Genomic DNA, 21,538 nt, shown 5'->3' with positions numbered 1-21,538 from the left:
AACTCATCTTTCACAGCACTACATTTATGCATGATCTTGAGTCACAAACCTACTATGAACTCCAGCCACCTCCAAAGTGAAGGGTGACAAGAAGGGACTACAGTTCACACTATGAAATGAAGCATATCTTATTTCATGGAGGCTTCATGGAATGCTACAACATGACCACATTTTTATCCAGCAGCCTGAATGAATACAGTGTCAACAGTAACTACAACAAACCCTCTCCTGTAGGCTTTTCTCACATCTTGCTCCACTACACATAGGACAAACAAACTAAAACTTGTATTATTAATTGTGCAGAAAGTAACTCAAAGGCAACCACATCTTAAGATCTTAAATGTCTTTTCCAAACTAAAGGATTCAATTGGATCCAAGTGGTGCAATTTTCCCTTCTGAAAAGGCTGTGATAGAAGACTCTTCCCTCGCCTGTGCGATCAGCAGGCACAGGTGGCTGGGCTGACTGGTGCCTTTGAGGTCACCCTCAGCCCACAGATGCTTCCAGCAGCCCCTCTCTCAAGTTATAGCTGCCAGATGCAGCCCAGAATCTGGATTACAGATCTTCAATGCAATTTAAAATTATTTTTAAACTTAACCATTTGCTACACTCACTGCACTAGGTCACATCTCACTGGCTGCCTTGAAATTTGCTCACCCAGTTTCCAGAGAGCCCTGTGCCAGGATGGTGGAGAGCTGGAAGAGCCCCAAGCCTTGGCTTCACCTCCTTCAGTGCTGCTACACAGCAGACTGGAGAAAGCATTCTGGAGCGTGACACCCACATTTCATGAGAGCTCCACTCCCTAAGAATATGTAGATGATACATATTAATTATATTAAAAACAATTAAAGATATTTATTTATTTCCTGGAAGCCAGAACACAACTGCACTTTCAAATAATAAAATCTTCCACAAAATAACCATCCACCCAAATTTAACTTCAAATGCAGACTCTGCTCTCACAGAAGTCTGTAGGGAATTTTGGCACTTGTTTCTCCAACAATAAGATCAGACTGCCTGCTTGGATCTCCCAAGTCCCAGAACTCTACATTATCTCATTATTTTATTTTTCAGAAGCCTGAGAAATGTGCTAGGCACCTCCCTATATAGATAAAAGGCCATAAACTTGAAAAAAAACATGGAAGGCTTATCCTGCTTCCACACTGCCTTTTAGATAGTTTAGGAACTGAGCAGGTGTCTCATATCAAGCTCATGCATGAAGTCAAAATACCCTACCCTCCCTAGTTCTTATATTTATATTTTCTTGCAGACATGTTGTCAGTTCCATTTTGAAGCATATTCCTTTGCAGTAGAACAAGATTTGTTTATAAATTTACACATACAAATAAGACCCTGCAGGATGTGATAGGTTATCTCTAATTTTAGGGATTTTTCTTCAATTGTTTGCCAAGAAGTTATAGGTACAGCACACGATGTAGCAGGTACTAATGGACTGGAACTATACTATTGCAGTGAATGGCAGAGTAAAAAAGTAAATAAAACATGGATAAACATTGGGGCATTTGTCAGTACTTCTCTAACACTACAGCAAAATTCAATATTTTCTTCTACAATTTTCTAACATAATTTTCAATCTGCTATGAATATGTGGGTATAAACTGTGTACATACACAATTGAATACATTACACCTACAGCAGCTAAACAGTCTGTGCAAAGTACTGCCATGTCCTGAAACAAAAACCAGATTGGTTTGTATCTGAAAAATACTGAATGCAGGCTTTAAAATTGCAGACATATTTTAAACAAAGACAATAAATAACTACACAGATAGTAGCTATGTATAAAAGTACTGCTGGCATGACAGCTTAACATGTCAGAGCATTAAATATCTCAATATCCCTGTTAGATAAATATCATATTCCTACCAGAAATGAGCAGAATACCATTTTGTTCCTCTTGAGGAACTGTAGAGTCTTATCATGGCCCAGCCTCAGCTCTGGAGTGAAAACCTCTGCCACTACTTCAGCTGTGAGGGTTGGTTTTTGGCGCTCCTGAAAAAGCCAGGGGACACCCTCACCAGGGGCCAGCCTTGCACCAGGCCTCCGTGACCTCTTCCACATGCCAGAAGATGGCATGGTCTGTCGATGGCAGGCTGTGCAAACCCAACTATTTTGGAATGTTTAAGGCTGACCCATGTTCTTGGACTGCACTGATTCATCCCAGCTATGAGATGTTCACCACGGTGGTGATTTATTCCGATAACTGATCCCTGCTAAAAATGTCTGAAGTCTGGGAGATGTGAGGCTTTCTCATTATGCTTACCTGCTGTATCAATAGCTGAAGTTCTTCTGAATCAATTTTTACTTTGTTTTGGTTTTTTTGATTTTTTGTGGTTTATTTTTTTTTTTTACTACTGTATTCCACCCAATGCTGTGCTGGAAATTGGTTGAATTATATGCTTGACAAAATAAAAAAAAAATTAAGGTTGGTTATACAAAAATATCTAAAGGCAAAACGGAATATTTTCAGAGTCATTATTAAAATACTCCTTTTTTCTTTCTTTTAAATTTTGGCAGTTTAACACATGGTCCCTGTCAAGCAATACAAGAAGAAGAAAATTCAGAAAATTCATAGTTTTCAATCTTTGAAATACATTTGCATACAAAGGGTATCTTTAAGGGAAAATAACTTGGCAGTGTCAGCGGTTGACACAATAGAAGCTTTATCACACTTTTTCTGCACATCTAAAAACACTGCCAAACTCTTTGGAATTTAGCAGTATTTCAAATTTTTTAAATAAAGGCAAAAGTTTTAAATGCTTGGGATACCTGGTTCCCTTGTGTTGTGATACTGCATATATTCTCCCTTAATTTCATGACTTTTTTTACTTGAGAAAAATGAAAATATGTCACGTGGACTGAGACTCCTGCAAGTACGGGAGTATAAGGTACTTATTTCCCTCAGAAGTCAGTGTCATTGTTTGTTAAGCACCTATTTCTAGAACCACAAACACTCCTCCAGCCTTCCTTTTTCAGTGAAAACAGTGATTTTGTGACCAGCAAGACTGCATTGAGAACTCCAAAACACTGATAGGCTTTTGAACTCATAGTAAAAAGAAAGAAAAACCAAACCAACAGCTAGACCTTTAATTTCTGTACTAAGAGGAGCTGTCCCAGGAAGACACAACTCCTTTTACAGTCAACAATGATCATATGTATAAGACTATAAAAAGCAGATTTTCTTTTCTAAGTTTCAAATACCATACTTGATTAATAATGTTATCATTCTTCTTCTATAAGGAAAACAGATAAATCCTCTCAGTTATTTTTCACTCTATTACAGATAAATCAGAAATCAACATCTTGTACTTAATTTTTGCTTTGAGAACACTACTAAGGAATTAATTTTTTCTTTATTCTTACTTATAATTTTGAAATAATGGCTTGAATGATACCTATACTATTAACTATAATAAATAATAAAAATAAATAATTTTTAAAATTTACATTTGACCTGTTATGTCTGTTTAAAATTATGATACCAAACAATGTAGGAGCTAGAATTAATGGGGATTTTCAGCTTTTGTTAAAAGACCAAACAAACTATTCTAAGTTTCTCTAATGAACATATTTGCAAAACTATGAATTCTCCTCTAACTTAAACTTATTTTGTTTCTTTTTTTTTATCTTGAGGAAGAAACGATTTACCAAATGCTACTTGCTCATAGTGCTTTTCTGATTTTAGGTCAGTATTCTTATTGGAGTTTTATGTACTACACAGGCAGATCAATAAACTTTATGGGCCAAATTTGGATTAACAAAACCAAGTACAACTCTGCTAAAGTTAAATGGATTGTCCCTGCTTACATCAATGATAAAATTGGCTTTTTATGTTGCATTTAAGAAAAGAGAAAACGGAAAGGCTAACAAAGATTTAATTTGCCATGCTTCATACACGCTTTATCTTAAAACATCTACTTTTGTTTTTTAATTGTAGCGGTGCTCTGTAAAGAAACACGACCTTACAGGGCATTTTCAGGAATGGAACAGTCTATATATTAAAAGGCAGCAAATGATTCATAACTGCTTAGCGGTCAGGCCTGTGGGGCCACGCTTCCCATGTGAAATTTTTTTCTGCATTGCAAACTCTTACATTAAATTGTGATAAATGAAGAGCGGAGGCTATTCATACAAATCAATGACTTTAGTGTATGTGTCATTAGCCTGAGAGATGCAGGCAGCGGTCACTACTATAAATCATGTGATGATCTGCTGTCTGCGACTCGATGCAAGCAAGCAGATGCATTAGGAAGGTTAAAGAATGAAATTAATCTGTGCATTTCCCTTTCTTTCTTTTTTTTCTCCCTTTAGTCACCTGGTCATACAGAAAGAATTAAAATCACATGACCCAAAGTTAAACTAGCTACAGAACAGTAAGTTGGCTAAGTTAGATGTCACCTTTCAACTTAAAGTTAATTAAATATTAATGGGATTAATTTATTCATCATCACAGGAGAAGTAAAATATATAGAATAGGTGAAATCCACCAGTGCTTCTCACACAGGAGTTGATATTATTAATTGCTTTTAATGCAGACTGTGGCACGAGACCACATGTAAGAGATCAAGCACACTGCAAAATGTGCTCTGATACTTTTAAGTGCAGCATATTTCTTTCTTCACATTTTATAAATCCGGTGTTTAGTAACCCATGGCCATGCTCTCCATACCAGTGACTTGGAGGGGGTTATGAATATGAGTCAGGGTGAATGTATTACTGATGATGGAATACATTCCCAGATATCTGTGGCTGGGAGTGTTAATGGTGAGAGTGTGCAAAAGGGGTCAGGGACAGTAAAAAGAGATATGGACAATATAATTTTAAAACTGAAATTAATGAATTTGGGAAGGCCATATTTGATATAAATGTTAGGCCAAAGCCTTCAGTCTTTACTCAATACTTATTCAGGCAAAACACCCACTGACTTCAGTGACAGATTTCCTGGGATGAGGACTAAATATGCCCCAGGAGTCAGATTGCCCCTTTCTTTTTTTACAGAAGCAGAAATTGGGAAGATCATGCAGGAATCTTAGCCCCTCCTGCATCTGTGTGGACACTGTGGGGGATTATACAGGTCTCCTTCTCCTGGCTCCACCACTTCTCCTGTGCAGTCTAACACGACTTAGCAAGGAACAAGTCAGAGCAGAGGCTCTGAGCCAGAGTCATGCCAGGACTAAACACTCTACATGCTTCTGTGCAGGGCTGCAGGGCTCCCAAAGTGCAGCAGTGCTTGGGAAAGACTCCAGGATTTGGCCTCTTATAACCTGTGATGCCTTAGGATTTTAGCTTTTATGTTTTTCAAATCCTCTACTGCTTTAGGGTATAACTCTAAACTCCATACAGAGTGTTAGTTACTGTCTTCACATTTTGGTCACACAATCTCTGCAGGCCTGAAGCTCAAGGACACCCTACAGCCTCAGACCCTGAAAAAGTAGAAGCAAAAATGAATTGTGGGAGGAGCAAACAGGGGGAATATGACTTCATTACCTGAAGCTGTAATTGGAGAATTAATGCCTGATATGTAAATGGACCAAATTTATAATTGTCTGAAAAACTGGTGACCATCATCCAGTTTGGATATAGCTCCTTGGGCAGGCTTCATCTGCCCTTAATGTACCTGAAGGCCCTCCATTAAATATATCCACTTTTATTCTCTTAATTCTGTCTGGCCTCTGTTTTTAGGTAAGCCTGAAAAAGGCATCACCTGTCCAGTCTGTAAGAGGAAATCCTGAAAAGGGTTTGAAGACTCTGCTTTGAGCCAGCAGTTGACTCTGAGCACAATCAAGCATGAAAGCAAATTAATGACAGAAGAGGCTGCATTTCAAAGGTTCTTGAAGCAGTCCATGGGCATAAAACAGAGCAGAACACCTTTGTGCTTATGAAGGGCACTATAAATCAATAAAGTATAAGTTAGCCTGGACAGTGATAAGATAAGTATTGCATGTGCTTAATTCACTTAGCTATCCTTCCAAAAAAGATAATACATTCAATGTAGACATATTTCAATTGAATTGATAGTAGATCTGGATTGAGCAAGCCTAGAGACTGAATTACCTTTATCCATCCCAGCAAGAATAAAGATGAACTTGCAAGCAAAATCAATGTCAGAAAGGTCTTACTGGCTCTTACAACAGCAAACCTACTCTCACTTATATTGAAATATACAAAAATTATTAATAACTATTACAAATGGACACCCATCCTGCTACCAAGAAAACTTACAGCAGGTTGAGAACCAATGACATCAATTTAGATTACTAAATCCTTCAAACACAAGGAATAAAAGCACAAAATTGGTTTTCTATAATTGCTCAAAAACTACAAAAATAATTAGTTAACTAAAGTTGCCAAATAAAGGTGGAAAGAATTGTGGGCAGTCAATTTCAAATGCCTCTGAGTTGATTTCCCCAGTAAAGCCAGTCTCTTGTGTATTGTTCCACTGTCACTTAATTACCACGCTGACCTCACATGTATTTATTTATATTTGATAGCACTAAGTTTGGCACACACACATATTTTAATCACGCACATACTTTAAGTTTATTTTTCCCACCAGCACTTGGTTCTCCAGTTGATCCCATCTAGTCATCAGAACTGTTATTTTATATCTAGAGCTGTGATTGAAGTCTAATGCAAATAACACAAAGAAATTTCGCTCTGGGATCATTTAAATATCCTAAACTCTGTACTGTTACAGCTCAGCTTCTACTGGCTGCCTAAGCTGGGGCTGATCATACTTTCTTTGGAGAGGCTGGCTTATGATGCAGGCTGCAGAACTTCATTAGAAACATTTCTTTCTTTCCCAGTGCAAATTCAGCGATTTTAGGAATTCACATCAAATCTGCTGCTGAATTTCTTCTGTAAAGTTCTGCTTCTGCCCATTCCTGAAGCAAGGAAGAGCTGTATTTTAAACCCAAATGAAGGGAACCATAATGTAAATATAAGACATGGCTGCCCATCTTAAAATGCAAGTGAATTTTTCAAATTTTTTTACTATCATTGCTTTTTAGAAAGCAGAAGAGAGTCCTGAAAATGTTTGGTAGTAACTTGTAAAAAACATGCCTCGTGACTATCTGAATACAAGATAAAAAATTTAAAATTTTGTGTGGATGAAAATGCTCCTTCCTTTTGGAGCAAATCCATGCTTCCTTTTCAGTGACTAATTCCTGATTTTTATATCACACGTCACTTTTGAGTAAATGCCAAAAAAAAAGAGGCAAAGGCTCTTTACAGTCAGTTGGTAGTTTTATACCCCAGGTTTAAATTGCAGGTCGACAGGAAACCTGGGTTTAATTTTTAAGTGTTACATTAAGAAAATAAAATATTTCTTACAAAATCAGCTACTTCACTGGAATGGTTCATGCCATACCCAGTTTATTTGCCTGTTTTAGGGACAGCTGGGGACTGTACATCATATCACACGACTGAGTCAGGCTCCTTTCACAAGCATAGCATGAATCACCTGGTGCCTCGGTGTTTTCTCAACACAACTCTTTCTTTGCAGCTCCTGCCTCACACTGGACTCCATCAGGCTGGATGCTGATTGCTCTCCTTTCCAATTAGTGCCTTCCAAGTGAAGGCACTCGGAGAATGAGCTCAGCTCCCTGCGCGTGGCCCAGAGGCTCTGGAGCCCTCCCGTGAGTGTCAGGGCTGCTTATGCAAGGCTAGGAGTCAGAGCCAAGCCTTAACCAGCAATTATTGCTCCCTTAAGTTACAAGGACCCTTCTCAGGGCCAAAAGGGCAAGAACTTGTTGATGTCCCTTTCCACCGGCTGGGTCCGAAGCTGATGTGCAGGTGCTGCCGTTGCTAAACAAAGGTTTTAGTAGCAGGTCACATCCAGAACCTGCACGGTGCAGGAGGAGCAAGGCAGACCCCTGGGCTTGCTGAATCTCCCAATTACTACACAAAGGACTAAAACACAGGGTTGTGGATAAAAGTGAATAAATGTTTCTAAATTCTTATCTTAAACACACTTAAGCTTAAAGCTTTTTAATTGAGGATTTAAAAGCATGTATGCTTTATGAAGCAGGGGCTACCTGCTTCATTCTCTTGCTCTTATTTTTGCTTTTATCCTTTTAGTCTTGAAGAAGCCTAATTAGAAGCTTGAACAGGGCTCTCTCTCCCTGCCCTTAAATCAGTAATTGGCTTCAGTGCAGAGACTGTCAGGAAATTAACACATCACAACATGACAGCTGTTAATTTTTTCTCCTTATTTGTCATATGAATCACTGCTGATTTGCCAGAGTGCATAACAAATTAGTGGTCTGTAATCAGCGGCCTCTCTCCTGTGTGCAGCACCTACTTGTTTTTCCCCTTTTCTCCTGAAGTCCATTACTTCACTGCTTCAGCAGGAATGACTGTTGCTAGGTGTGTCATTGTCAATAAATCAGAATAAGCAGATGCTAAAAGCGCAAGAAGCTCTTTAAACTTTGATGAAGGCTTTTAGTTACATTTTTAAACTTACACTTGGAACTGGATTTTTTTTTTTTTTTTAATTGTCACTCCCTGGCATAATATACTGTCAAGTCTTCGGTTATCATCTAAAGCTTCTCATCCTTCACAATGTAGAGCTGAAAATGTGATTTGCAAAAATTAAAAGAAGATATTTTCCCGATAACAATTTTTAAAATAGTAAGGCCTGCTGTGGCCCTCATGTCAATAAATAACAATTAGACACAATGCACAGTGAGCTTTTCCTGTTGCCTTGAGATATATTCACTGCATTTTTGTATAATAAACTCTATTTAATATGAGTCAGCATGCTCCACACACACAAACAGAACTACATGCAGAAAAAAAGCCTCGAGTGCAAATATAAACCACAAAATTTGGGGAAAAAAAAGATCCTCTCAGTTGTACAATTAAATCTGAGTATTTTTTGCCATCTTTTTTTTGTCTAGTTTTAGAAATGATGATATATGTGAAGAGGGCCATAGGAACAATATGCAATACTGTGCAAAAGCTGGAATACTTCTTCCTGTATCTCTGAGCTGTGCTGAAAACTGTTGTTCAGTTTAAGAGGTCTGCAACCGGCTGATGTTCTCCTAAAATTGGAAACATTTTGGAAATACGAACTGGAAATGTTGAAACCTAAATTACCTGATGCATATAACTAAACTGAAAGGACCCATTATGTATTCAGTATCTTGTGTCTCAGACAAATTAAAATAAAAACGAGAATGTGATATATTTCTTTAGCAAAAGGACCAAGTACAGACCCTCTCCTATGTTTCCTAATTTGTAGTGAAACATGCTTAGAGCACAAAGTCCCCTATAAATTTTTTAGCGTTCATAAAATATTTTTTTTCATTTCACCTAACCTGAATAAACCACTAAAAATCCAGAACAATGGACAACAGTGAAACCTATACTCTGAAGTGCTGCACAATCCTTTGTACACATCATACCTTTTCCTCAAGACTCAAGCACTCCACCTTCTACTCTAGAAAGACATGGGGCAAAAAATAAAAGTATTCTAAGCCATGGTACCTGAAGGCTGGGCATTGCTGAGGAAGTGCTGCTTCATGGGACTCTGCTGGGAGCAAGGGCATCTTCACACCAGAGGCAGGAGGGGATCCCAGCCCTCCGAGGTCGCTCCTGCGAGGTGCTGGCCCCAAGCCAGCAGAGCACTTACTCACCTGCCTTGCTTTTTAGGTGAGCAGGGATTTAAGTGTCTCAGACACAAAGTGATCTGTGTCTTACAGGGCTCCATGCATGTTGTTATGAGTGAGATTTATCTTGTGATTCACAGACATCACACGATGCACTCCTACTCTGCCTCCATGGCTGCTAGTGAAATTTTCAATGAGCCTACTTGACAATGATCATTTAAACATTTCAAAATCTCTTCAGGAGAATTTTCCCTTCAGTTAATTGGTGTTTTATATTTACATGTATGTACAAATATGAATTGGTTGTTAAAATGGTTATTTGGTATACAATGTATAAACTCATCCAAAATTTTTTAAAGTGTATAAAATGGTTATTTATATATAATATATATGTATGTTTAAAAAGTTACTAAAATGGTTATTTTCATGGCAATTATTATTTTTAAAACATAAGGACACAAATTATTTATCAGTATGACATGCATTTTCTGCTATAATTTCTGTTATATAAAGAATGAAGGTTTAACTACTTGTAAAGTTTTAAAAAGCCCCTTGATATTTACATTCTTAAATACAACTTGAGGGGTTTTTTTAAAATATAAATTTTAATTTTTTCAAGAAGAAAAATTAACCCATTTCAGAAATTCTGTTTTGTTGTTCAGTCTTAATAAATATCTTCTGTGAGTACAATGTAAATTTTCCATTTGCTCTGTTATGCCTTGGTTTAAAAACACAACCTTAATTTTTTATTTACATTACAGAATCAGTTACCCTGAAAAGACCTGAAATTAGCAATTATGAAGTGTGTGCAGTACAGGGCAACTCTCCCAGCCTTTTTGAAATGCCACTACAAAGTGAATCTCCATACTGACTAAAAGGAGTTCCTTGACCTGCTGTAGTACCAAGGCGCAGAGGGACTGTCTCAGGCACCCTGAAGTCTTTAATAGGGTGTCTGGAGCAGACAGCCTTTGTGCAGAAAGGTCACCACTGAACACTGTTTACTGAGACTATAAATTACTATTTTTTTTTAGCCTAAGCAGATTCTACATGTCAAAAGCAGCACTAAGAAAATTGTGGTGAACCACTATGTGTTTCAGATTCCAGATTTCAAAAAAATCCTTTTCAATAACCATTGAGAAAAAGCCAGAAAAATCAACCAATAACAAATACATAAAACCACAACAAATCCAAGTCACAGAGAAATGCTGAACAACACTGAATTACCTACAGGTTTTCAAACTCCCTGTCATGAGGAAAATAATTGTACGACACCCACCAAATGTTAGGTCACTGTGTAGATGTGCAGCACTCATTTGCTCATCTCACTGCTTTATCAGCACTTCTGGATGTACCATCTCCAAAATATGCCATCACTAATTAAAATTCAGCGCAAAGCAAGTATCAGTTGAGTCTGGTCAGAAAAGGAAAGGGCTGGCAGGTTACAGACAATGCTGCAGCTATGTTTTGCTATGCCTTTCTGGTATGGAGTTCTCTATATTTAAGGGTGAGATCCTAACATTTCCATTATGTCACTTGGGTTAGCAACACTTGCTTAATTGGTGAAGAATTGAATGGCCAACGTTTATTTGTAATTCATACTGGCTGACCACTGTGCTGCTATTTAATAAATAAAAAGGAGGGGGAATTGAAGTAAAGTAGACGTGGTAGTTATTGTTAAATTTCCTTCCTGTCCCCAAGATTTCAGGAGCCTGTTATTAGTGGTCTCCAAATTATGAAACAGTGGATTTGCCAGCAACTATAAATACACAATAAACCGGCATGTACATTTAAATGAAGTTATGAGATATTCTTAAGGGCAATTGACAAGAATAGGAAATTTTACTGGGAAGTCTCCAGTCACCACTGTTTCCATTGTTATGAATCCTGAGAGAGATTGCTTCAAAAGTTCTGAAAATCTGCACAAGTTTAAAAAATAGAAATAAATTTAGCAAAATATGCCAATAGAAAAGGCTTAAAAGTAGGAATCCTTCCCTAAGGGATGTAGAAAGGGAATAGACAGAAATTATTTTCTATTAATACCCAAAAATTCCAAGAGTCACACCAAAACACTAAAAAGAATCATTATGCTGATTTACTAAGACATAGATACTTATATTCTAGCTCCCTGGGTATCCAGCATGAGGCCTTAAAGAAGCCTTAAGGAATACATGTAATTAGTTCTATGTTCCTTAGCCTTAATTTTTTCTCCTTTCCCACTCATTGTTTCTAAAACTTCCACAATAAATATTTTCAATAACTTTTATGAAATAATATTTTAATGTTGTTTTTCAGGTAATGTTTTTTTAAGAGATGAGTGGGGAGGACTTGAAGCATGATTTTAAAAATCTTTATTACACAGAAAAAGTCTTCTCAGACTGAAAAACTGGATTTATATCAAGACTTGCTGTGCTAATGCCTAAAATTTCTAGCGGTGTTTTACCCTTCTGGAAAAAGTGAGGGTCAGCAGTAAAGGAGGAAAAAAAAAAAAGGATTTAGCCCTTTGTTTGATATTGCTCTTTAACAATATTCACTTTTTTTATTAAAGTACTTTGATGGCCATGAGAAATATACATGCAAAGATAACTCTCTGCTGCCTAATACAGTGAATTACCATCAGTCTAATCTTATCTAGAGACTACTGGCAATTAGTACCAGGAGAACAAATTAGAAGCTGTTTTGTATATCAGATCATCACAGCATTTCAAAACACCTTTTCTGTTTAACAAACATTTCTTCATATCTTATGATATGCTGGAATATCTTTAATTACAACACCATATAATTTGTAAAAGTCATATTGTCCATCTGGGTTCCCCCAGCTATGGAAGAGTATTTGCAAAATTGTAGAACAGTATTAACACCTGTCAGAATGCAAAAGGCTGGCTCAGCCTTCAATTAAAGCAATGATCAATCAGTCTTTCTCTTTCTTTCTCTTTCTCTTTCCCTTTCTTTCTCTTTTTTTTATTTTCCTTTTTCTCTCTTTTTCTTTCTTTCCTTCTTTCTTCTTTCTTTCTTTCTTTCTTTTCTTTCTTTCTTTCTTTCTTTCTTTCTTTCTTCCTTTCTTCCTTTCTTCCTTTCTTTCCTTTCTTTCCTTTCTTTTTCTTTCTTTCCCTCTCTTTCTTTCTTTCCTTTTTCCTTTTTTTCTTTTTCTTTCTCTCTCTTTCTTTTCCTCCCTTCATTTCTCTCTTTCCTTCTTATTTTTTAAGACATAATGCAAAGTCTCAGCTCTGAGGCTTTCAGCGAGCAAAGGCCATTGAAGGAAGCCAAACAGTGGTGAGAAGACTGCAAAAAGGTGGTATTAAAATGAAATCAGTCCAAGGTGGAAGCAGTTTCTAGGGGTGTGGTACCACAACAGCAGCTTGCTGACATCAGCCCAGTAACTCGTGGATGTCTGATATCCCTGGCAGGGACTGCTAGCACGGAGCAGCTGGGGAAAGACCATCAGAGCTGAGCAGGTCCTGAGAAGTGCCACTCTGCTTTGTGCTCAGCTTGTCTCACTGGGGAGAATTGAGAGTAAACTGCACTGGGAAAAGGAAAATGGCCACTAGCAAAAGGAGACGGTGCAAATTCCACTGCACATTGGGGTTTAACTGTATCTTGGGAGATTTTTGTTTTAGGACAGAGCAGAGTTTGGAGATATAACACTACTAACGTTCCTAAAAATCCTTTCTGTTGAATGTTCCTAGAAGGGATTTACATTATTAGATACTCAAAAGATCCTATGCAGCTCCAAAACTGACATCTAGATTATTTTCTAGAAGAATGAGAGCTGTGATGTTTAAATCTAGATCTGAAATTTCCTGGAAATATATTAGCATGTACTTCACAAGACATGAAGCTGAAAGCAATATCCAGTAAGTACCTGCATCCCTTCTATCCCAGAAGGTAACTCTGAAACTGAGCAGCAAAGGGGCAAAAAAGAAAAGGAGGTACTGCAAAAGTTATTAAGCATCTTTATAGACCAAAATAGTCCAGTTTACTTTGGGGAAAATGGTGATTGCTGCATTATTCAGAGAAAATTACTGAGCTTTTTGCTCCACTACAAAATCTCTATATTTCTTGTTGTATACAGAAGAAAAAAAAAGAAAATTGTGCAAGTCCTAAAATCTGAAATCCAATGCTAAAGGATTTACTTTAAGCCACAGAATGCTTAGCTATTAGATGACCTATAAACATTTTTGTTTCATGAGTGAATGTTTAATCTAGCACAATACTGTTCCAAAGGAAACCATTAATAGCAACATTTTGTAGCAGTTGTGTGCATGTCCCCACTGGACCTCTAAATGAAGTCTGCATAAGGACTGTAAAGGTAGTAACCCTGCAGCTACAGCTATAATTATCAGGATTTAATGGTGTTTATGAATGACTTGCTATGAGTCAAAGGATAATAATACGTCTTATTAAAAATTTATTCCAAGTTATTTTTATAAAACTTTACTCATTTACGTGTCACCAATGATTGTTCTTTTAAATGAAACAATAGAACAATAAGGAACATTTAGACTCCAAGAGAAATCCTAGCAGAGGGTCATTATATAATGACTCAGTATAAACAAACAAACAACATGGAATCTTTGTAACATAGCAATTAAAAATATTAGCCTAAAAGTGAATTTAAAAATACAATAAGCAAACTTAAAAATATAGATCTCTGAAAAAAAGACTTTTTGTATCATATGAAAATAATGCTAAACTCCAGTTCTTATTCACTAAGATAAATAACCAGAGATCTTTTTAGCAGCTAATGACTAAATATGATCCAAATGGAACTGCAGCCAGATGGCACATGGGATTCATGGAACATAGCTATCAGATCAACCACAAACCTGAATGAGCTAATGTAGTTCAAGATGCATTAACTAATGACTCCTAGGAAGTAAACATTGCAAATGAAAGAAACCCAGAGAATTTTTTAATTTTTTGACAAACTTAATAACAATATACTCATGAGGGAAAGGAACTTCCTCATTCTAGCTCACAGAAAAGGGAGATGGAGAATCAAGATCCTTTTCCAATTTTTTTAACTAGTTACTGGTTTAGATCCAACAAAGCCCATTAGTTGGTATTTCTGTACTATTTTCACTCCAAATTTTAGTCTCCAGCGGAATATTTAGACATTACCTAACTTTTAACAATGATGGGTAAGGATTTTTTTTCTTCACAAAAGTCGACATATTGCATTATTCTAGCCCATGGGTAAGAGAGACAGTCCCATTTAAAGACTAGAAAACAACTATCAGGACTTCTTCACCCTGTACATATCTACCATTCATATAACATCCAAGGAATTTAAAACTCACAGGAAAATTAAATATATTGATTATTCAAAAATATTCACAAATGTCTTTGAGTTGTCATCTCTTTAAGACTAACTTCCTAAAGAGCTGCTGATGAAACTCTGAGCCTTAGTCAATACAGTGAGTTGGGAGGTCTGGTGTGTTTTCCTCTAATTGTCTATCTTAGCCCACCAGCTCAATACAACACATAACGGATTCCGCCTGTCTTAATATTTTGGATTTCACACTGGAACAAAGAGGTTTAAGAATCAGCATTGCTTTAATAGGGACTGGTGAGGACACACCAGAAAATGATTAAGGGATATGGGGAAAGAGGCAGCAGGTGCTGTGAAAGGAGAAGCAGTAAAAGGCAGAAGCAGTGAACTGTTACCCAATAGATGCCGGTAGAAGTACAAACACTCATTTTTACTTGATGAATATTTAAGTGCTTATGATTAAAACATGCTTTTAAAAACAGTGTTATGAGAATGAAAATCTGAAAAAAGACAAAAATACACTCCAATCAAAAATAGTCTCAACATAAATGAATAACTGGAGACTTTTTAAACTTGTCACTCAGTTCTGATCCTTAGCTAACCCTCAAAGACATGTTGTTGTAAAGGTTAATTAATTAAAGTGCACAGAAATGATTATTTGAGAGCTTCTAGGTAAGTGCAAAGTACTGTTACTATAGGTTAATATTTTGCTCTTCGGGCACAGCCATGCTTGACACCAATGTACATTACATTCTGAGACAAACAGTTTCAAAGCTCAGGGCCTTAGCCCTCTTCTGCTGAAGCAAATGGGAATCATTCTGTGGGTGTTCAAGACCTTTGGATTAGCTCTGAGGATACAGCTGTGTGGTATAAAGCCATCTCCTAGCTCCATTAGCATGTGCCTCTGGCTCAAGACAGCTAATCTGTTTTGCTTCTCAGGCAAGCTAATTAGATCAGCAGATAGAGCATAAAGCCTTTGAATCTTCAGAGAAATGCCACTGCTGTGGATAGGAGTAAGCACAGGAAACACAGGGAATTTGTATAAATAACTGAGTTCAAAAGAGGTAAGTACCCACTGGTTCCCATGGCATTATGGAAAGACACAGATGCCCAACATCTCTGGCCACAGGTCACCATTAGCATGTGTTTTGTCTGCACATAAAGATTTAAGCCACTTCTCCCAGGTGACACTTGATATCAGTAGGTCCATCATGTTATCATCAGACTTCTGTTCATAGAACTTCAACAGTTTGCTAAGAGCAACGTAAGAATGCCTCATCTCTCACTGACCCCTGCACACTCACCTGGGGTGAGATATGATGCATACCCAAGAAGATGCCCCAGAAGACTGAGACCAGCCATCATTTCTTTCTCTCTGCCACCCAACAACAGCTGCAATTAGCAGAAACAATTGGACTAATGTCCTCATTACATGGAACAGAACAGTCTATGGCTTTCTCTTTGAAGCCTATTAGACTCTAGAACTTCCCCTTTATTATGCAAAATATCCCACACTTAGGGTGTCATCTGTTTGATGAGGGACTCTGAGATGTGAAGGGATGAAAAGTAATGGTAAGTTCCTTTGGAACCGAGTTCAGTTCTGTTAAGGTTAAATCTAATTTAATTGACCATATAATTAAAAAAGTTATTATTTAAGAGCCTTGGACAGGCACCTTTATCATTTTATACTTGAGCAAATAAGTTCAGAGCTGAACTTGAAGTCAGATCTCAAAATTTAGGATTGCTTGGACTTTATTTCACACATCACAAAACTTATTTGTAGAGCATAATTGGTACAACAAAATTTTTCTCATAACTGCTGTAATAACAGTGATGCACAAAGTAAAACCTTAAGTGGAATGTGTGAACAATAAAATGCTGGTCCCTTTCATTGCAATGGGGATTCCTTTACCTGGTGCAGCACACAGGAAGTTCATCTACTGAATAAGATCCTGGGCCAGAATTTCCCAAAGCTTGGGGACCTGATGTTCTCCATTCATTTCCTCTTTAAATCCTGCAAATGGGCAACACTGACATTCTGTTAAAAAACAAAAACAAAAACAAAAACAAAAACAAAAACAAACAGAAAGGAATTATCTATAAAGATGTTTATTTAAGGAATATTTAAAAAGAATTATAAACATTTTATCTGTTCTTTTCCATCAATTAAGAAAAAAACATGAGAAGCTGCCTGATTCCTCAGGTACTATTGTCCAAGAAAAATCAGTCTGGTCCAGGTGAAAATGTAGAAAGAAAGTCAAAAGTCTTTTCCCAGCTGTTGTGTAAAACCACCTTATCAATTAATAAGAATTAATAGAAATTGTAAGAATTAAAAGACTAATTTGGGAATACAGACATAAAATCATTCTTTTCCAACAAACAAGAATACAGGTGATATACTAGTAAAAAACAGAAACACAGACAACTTCCTTCAACATGACATCACATAGTAGTTTTAAATAAACTTGCATACAAAATATTCTTCCATGTATTAAAATAGAAATTTGCTGATAATAATGAAATTATTTAAATACTTATATGCAGTGAAATTATTATTGAAAAAAAGGCAGTTTTTAAATTTCAATTTAGGCCAATAGTTGCTTAAAATAAAACAATTTCCCTGTAACAGTTACAGGGAAATAATTATTTTTATTTTTTGCATTTAAGTTCATCCTACCAATAATTCTTTTTTCCCCACCTCATTTCCTTCACTAAACAATGTTAAAAGTAAAAGAAAGGATGTTTGCCTACTTATTCTATCTAGAACAGAGCTCCCATCTGCCCTCCATCACATCTCTGTAGGAGGATTGAAATTCAGCAGAAACAAAGACCAGGAGTGAAGGCATCCGTCCACACAGATTTACATTCCAACTGTGGAAACATCTTATGGTTTTAATTTAGACACCACAATATTTTTTGGTGTCTTTTGTTCCATGCTGCCATCTCTGCTTCCCTTTACACCTGTATGCTTATTCCTCTGTGAAGCTTCCATGACTTGTAACAGCAAATAGAAAACATTTTTTTCTATAAGATTTCCATCTGCTAAAATAAGCAGCTTGGCACAACTGTATGGCCAACGTGTGCAAATTTGCATACACTCCATACATTGTTTTTCCCCCTAGTATTTTCTATATTTGTTAATCACAGATGTACAACAGAAAAAAGAAAATACAAAACATTGCAATATATTATAAACTTACATTTAATAATTGAATCATTACTTAATAATACTTGAAGTATACATTAAATTTAAATTATATCTTATATCTGTCAGAAGAGAAAGACTACCTAGATATTTTATGGGCACAAAGTCTCCAGGGAGTGTCACAAATTCACTTGATGTCTGTAAGTAATTAATTTTCCATTTGGATCTCTGATTTAGCTGAAGGATGTTTAAAATCACATGCAGACAAGAAGTGAATGGAGAGTTCTCTACTGACTATGCATCTAAGCACCTTCTCACTCACTGTGTATTCTAAAAACTGTAGTGAAATGTGCTGTGCTGAAGAAATAGGCACATGGTGCTGGTGTTTCTTACGGTCATGTTCAAAAACTGGACTCAGGAAATCTTTCTGTTTTAGACAAAGCTTTCTTATTTTCTTCATCTATGAGCACTGGCAGTTCAGCCACAAAGATGTGATTTCAAGAAAGAGAATCCCCAAGTGTTTTTGTACAGGTCTGTGTTCCTGGGAAACAGACAATTGGATTGTATTCCAACCATTTTTGTTTTTACAGTGTCAATACTTATAACAATGGTACCAGGGCCAGTTGGGTAATTTCTTATAGAAATTATTCTTGTGATCTTATTTTCAACATATATTTGTGAATTTTCATAAAATTTTCCTTGCTTCCCTCTCCCAAAATTGTCCTAAAACATCTTCACTGCAGTTTCAATGCATACAATTATTAGTCAATTTATAATTTTCAAATTATGAATAAAAATTATATTTGAAACCAAAATATTTTCTACCTTAATAAGTTTCTTCTATTTTCACATTTCACAAATTAGTATTTTACAAAAAATTTTTCATCTTGTTTTTGATTGAGTCCCTTTTCAGATTTTTCATTTCAGCTGTTCATTTGTTCTGCATTTCCCTTTGTACTCAATTGCCATATAATTCCACTTCTATCACACAATTCCCCATGTATTCTTTCCTAGATGGGTACATACATATTGTCTCTGACTGGCTCAATGGAGTCACTTGAAATCACACTTGAACCCAGCCTCTTCTCACACTGAGGGTTTGTCTGTTAAAAGCTCTCCCTGAAGAAACACCCAGAAGACCAAATATTTGGTGAAAGGCTGAAAACAGCAGTGATTACTTGAGAAGATTCCCCCAGCCTTACAGAGTCAGGCACTCCTTTCTCTTTATCATTTACACCTGTGTTAGCTGATGGCTTTACTGTTTTGCCAGCATTACACATTTCATTCTCAGGAAGCTTTCCCTCCCCTCCTCCACTCCTGATGCAAAGGAAGGACATCACATGGTAGATGTTGGTTCAAGCAGAGATGAAAATCTGTCCTTGATGTTGAGCTGTTGCTCCCCCTGTGCCAGCAGCCAGGTCGCAGGACCAGCAGCACTCTGGGAGCCGCAGAGATCTGGGAAAGGAGAGCTGAGTTTGCCTTCTCCAGAGCTTGTGAAGCAGAGAAGACCTCACACAAGTTTTCCAATGCAGCTCCCAGCAGATGTGACACGAGAACACACAGATCTTCTGGATTAGACCCTGGCCACAAAGCACGAGGTTTGGAGGGCTGGAGTTGATAAAACCATGAAAAGGAAAGGTTTATGCTACGCTTCATCCACCTCCTCCTACTCATCTTGAGCCTTGACATAAGCAGGTGCAGACTAGAAACCTTGAGCCTTCTCAACCTGTCCTTGGCTATTTCAGCCCTGGAAAGTGCTCATTTGTTAAATGCTGCTTATCAGGAACTAGACAGCACTACAAAGCCCAGTATCCAAGCAAGATGAAGGCAGAGAAATTCTCCAAGTGTTCCAGTGCTGTCAGTAACTTTTTTCTCCTAGGGGGAGCTAAGCAATTTGCTGGGTTTAGATCCACTTCACACCCATAGACAAGCAGGTGCCATGAACCTCTTACCTATTTGACTGAGCCATCTCTCTGTGGAAAGAGAGCAATCTCTGTCTCTCTCTCTTATCTGTGTATTATTTCTATTCTGTGTAATGCTGGATCATGAAAAACTGTTCTGTCCTACACTGTGAGGTTTTGCTTTAAGGTTGTCCCTGTCTCTCTGATTCAGAGCTTGCTTTGAAGAAGGTTTGATTTGAAGATGTTCACCTTGTGTTTGATTCCACTTAATTTTCTCCTATTTTGGCAGCCTTGTGTTGAGAGAATAAAAAATAAAAAAAATCAGCCATGAGTTAATTTGAGACAAATCAAAATGGAAAAGGCAACAGAATTTTGGCTTTGTCATTCTTCTTTTTATAGGAGCTCTGTTTGCTTTATGTTCACTGTGGCATTAACTTGTCTATAAAATAGGGATAATTACATTTTCTTCCTTGAAAAAGTGATCTACAGTTTAGATTGCTGGGGTACATAAGTTATGCATTTTTAATAATGAAGGGATAGACCTGTACACATTTCAAGCTTCTTAAGAATTAATGTATCTGTAATAATATAAACTGTTAGGGCCTAAAGCTGAAAGCAGTTATGGATGATTTTAATGTATTTTTTTTTGAAGTTCAATACAAAGCGTCACAAGGCATTACATTTCCTGTTTGCAATCAAGGAAAATATTAGAAAATTTAAGAAAAAAATAAAAAACAAATAAACTCACGACCCATTCTGAAGGGAAAAATCTTATTACATGATTTTCTTGCAATGCAGATTATGGGTCAACTCATAGTTAATATTATTTTTAAGAAGGCAAATGTCCTCTGCTCTACAGAAAGAATAAAGGCTTTATTCATGAAAATGTTAGAGTGAGATTGTATCTGAACAACAAAGATATTTTTAAAGCAATAAAATATTAAACAGATGCCAGTGTTTTCTTAGATACATAAATGGCCTGATATGGAAGACAGTCAGGTAATAGCTTTGAGCTGTGAATGTTTGCAACAAAATGTGTAGTCATATAAATCTCACTTGGATTGCATTGCAGTAGAAAATCAAAATGCAGAACAGGCCTGTTGAAAGAGATGTTAAAGTTCACAAATCTTTTCAGGAACCTAAGGCTGAGTTAATGTAGGCTGATTTATTAATTGGATTTCAAATTCTGGAAAATTCTGATTTTTGAAAGGTTTATGATTTAAAGAAGCACATAAATTAATGTCACAAATTTTCAAAACTTGTTTTCAAAACCAATTTAGATCCGAAACTCATGTCAAAGTGTTGCAAGTTCTTTTTAAGGAAATCTGATAATATAAAACTGACACATTTTGAGTATTTCTGGAGTAATTTCTGTGGCCAAATTGTTTCTAGTCATTAAATATGTCAAATGCATACAGAAAGCGAGAACTGCAGAAACCCATGGGCCAAAACTCAAGATGTCTAGAACCTGAATTTGTGTAGGTATTAACACATCACAGCTCCTTTGCCTCTGGTGGTAGGAAGAAATTGTCCACGGTGAGTGTGGTGGGACACTGGACAGATTGCCCAGGAGGCTGTGGATGCTCCAAG

The 21,538-nt window shown here is 36.8% G+C and overlaps 1 long non-coding RNA gene across 2 annotated transcripts in view; it reads right to left on the bottom strand.

Annotated features, from left to right (window-relative positions):
• The window catches only part of LOC137481090 (uncharacterized), a 33,944-nt gene extending 13,704 nt beyond the window's left edge, over positions 1 to 20,240 (bottom strand). Inside the window, exons 1-2 of one of the 2 annotated variants that reach the window (XR_011003315.1) lie at positions 20,198 to 20,240; positions 16,815 to 16,940 (exon numbers count right to left, since the gene is read on the bottom strand). This is a non-coding gene — a long non-coding RNA (uncharacterized lncRNA). Of the gene's footprint in view, positions 1 to 16,814; positions 16,941 to 18,190; positions 19,233 to 20,197 lie in introns of those variants that run through there. The other variant, XR_011003316.1, reaches the window with a different exon arrangement.
• Positions 20,241 to 21,538: the final 1,298 nt, after the last annotated feature.

The sequence above is a fragment of the Anomalospiza imberbis genome, chromosome 12, assembly GCF_031753505.1.
Source record: "Anomalospiza imberbis isolate Cuckoo-Finch-1a 21T00152 chromosome 12, ASM3175350v1, whole genome shotgun sequence".
NCBI classification, from domain to species: domain Eukaryota; kingdom Metazoa; phylum Chordata; class Aves; order Passeriformes; family Viduidae; genus Anomalospiza; species Anomalospiza imberbis.
The sequence above is the reverse complement of the archived record's forward strand: the minus strand, read 5'-3'. Positions and strand labels throughout refer to the sequence as shown.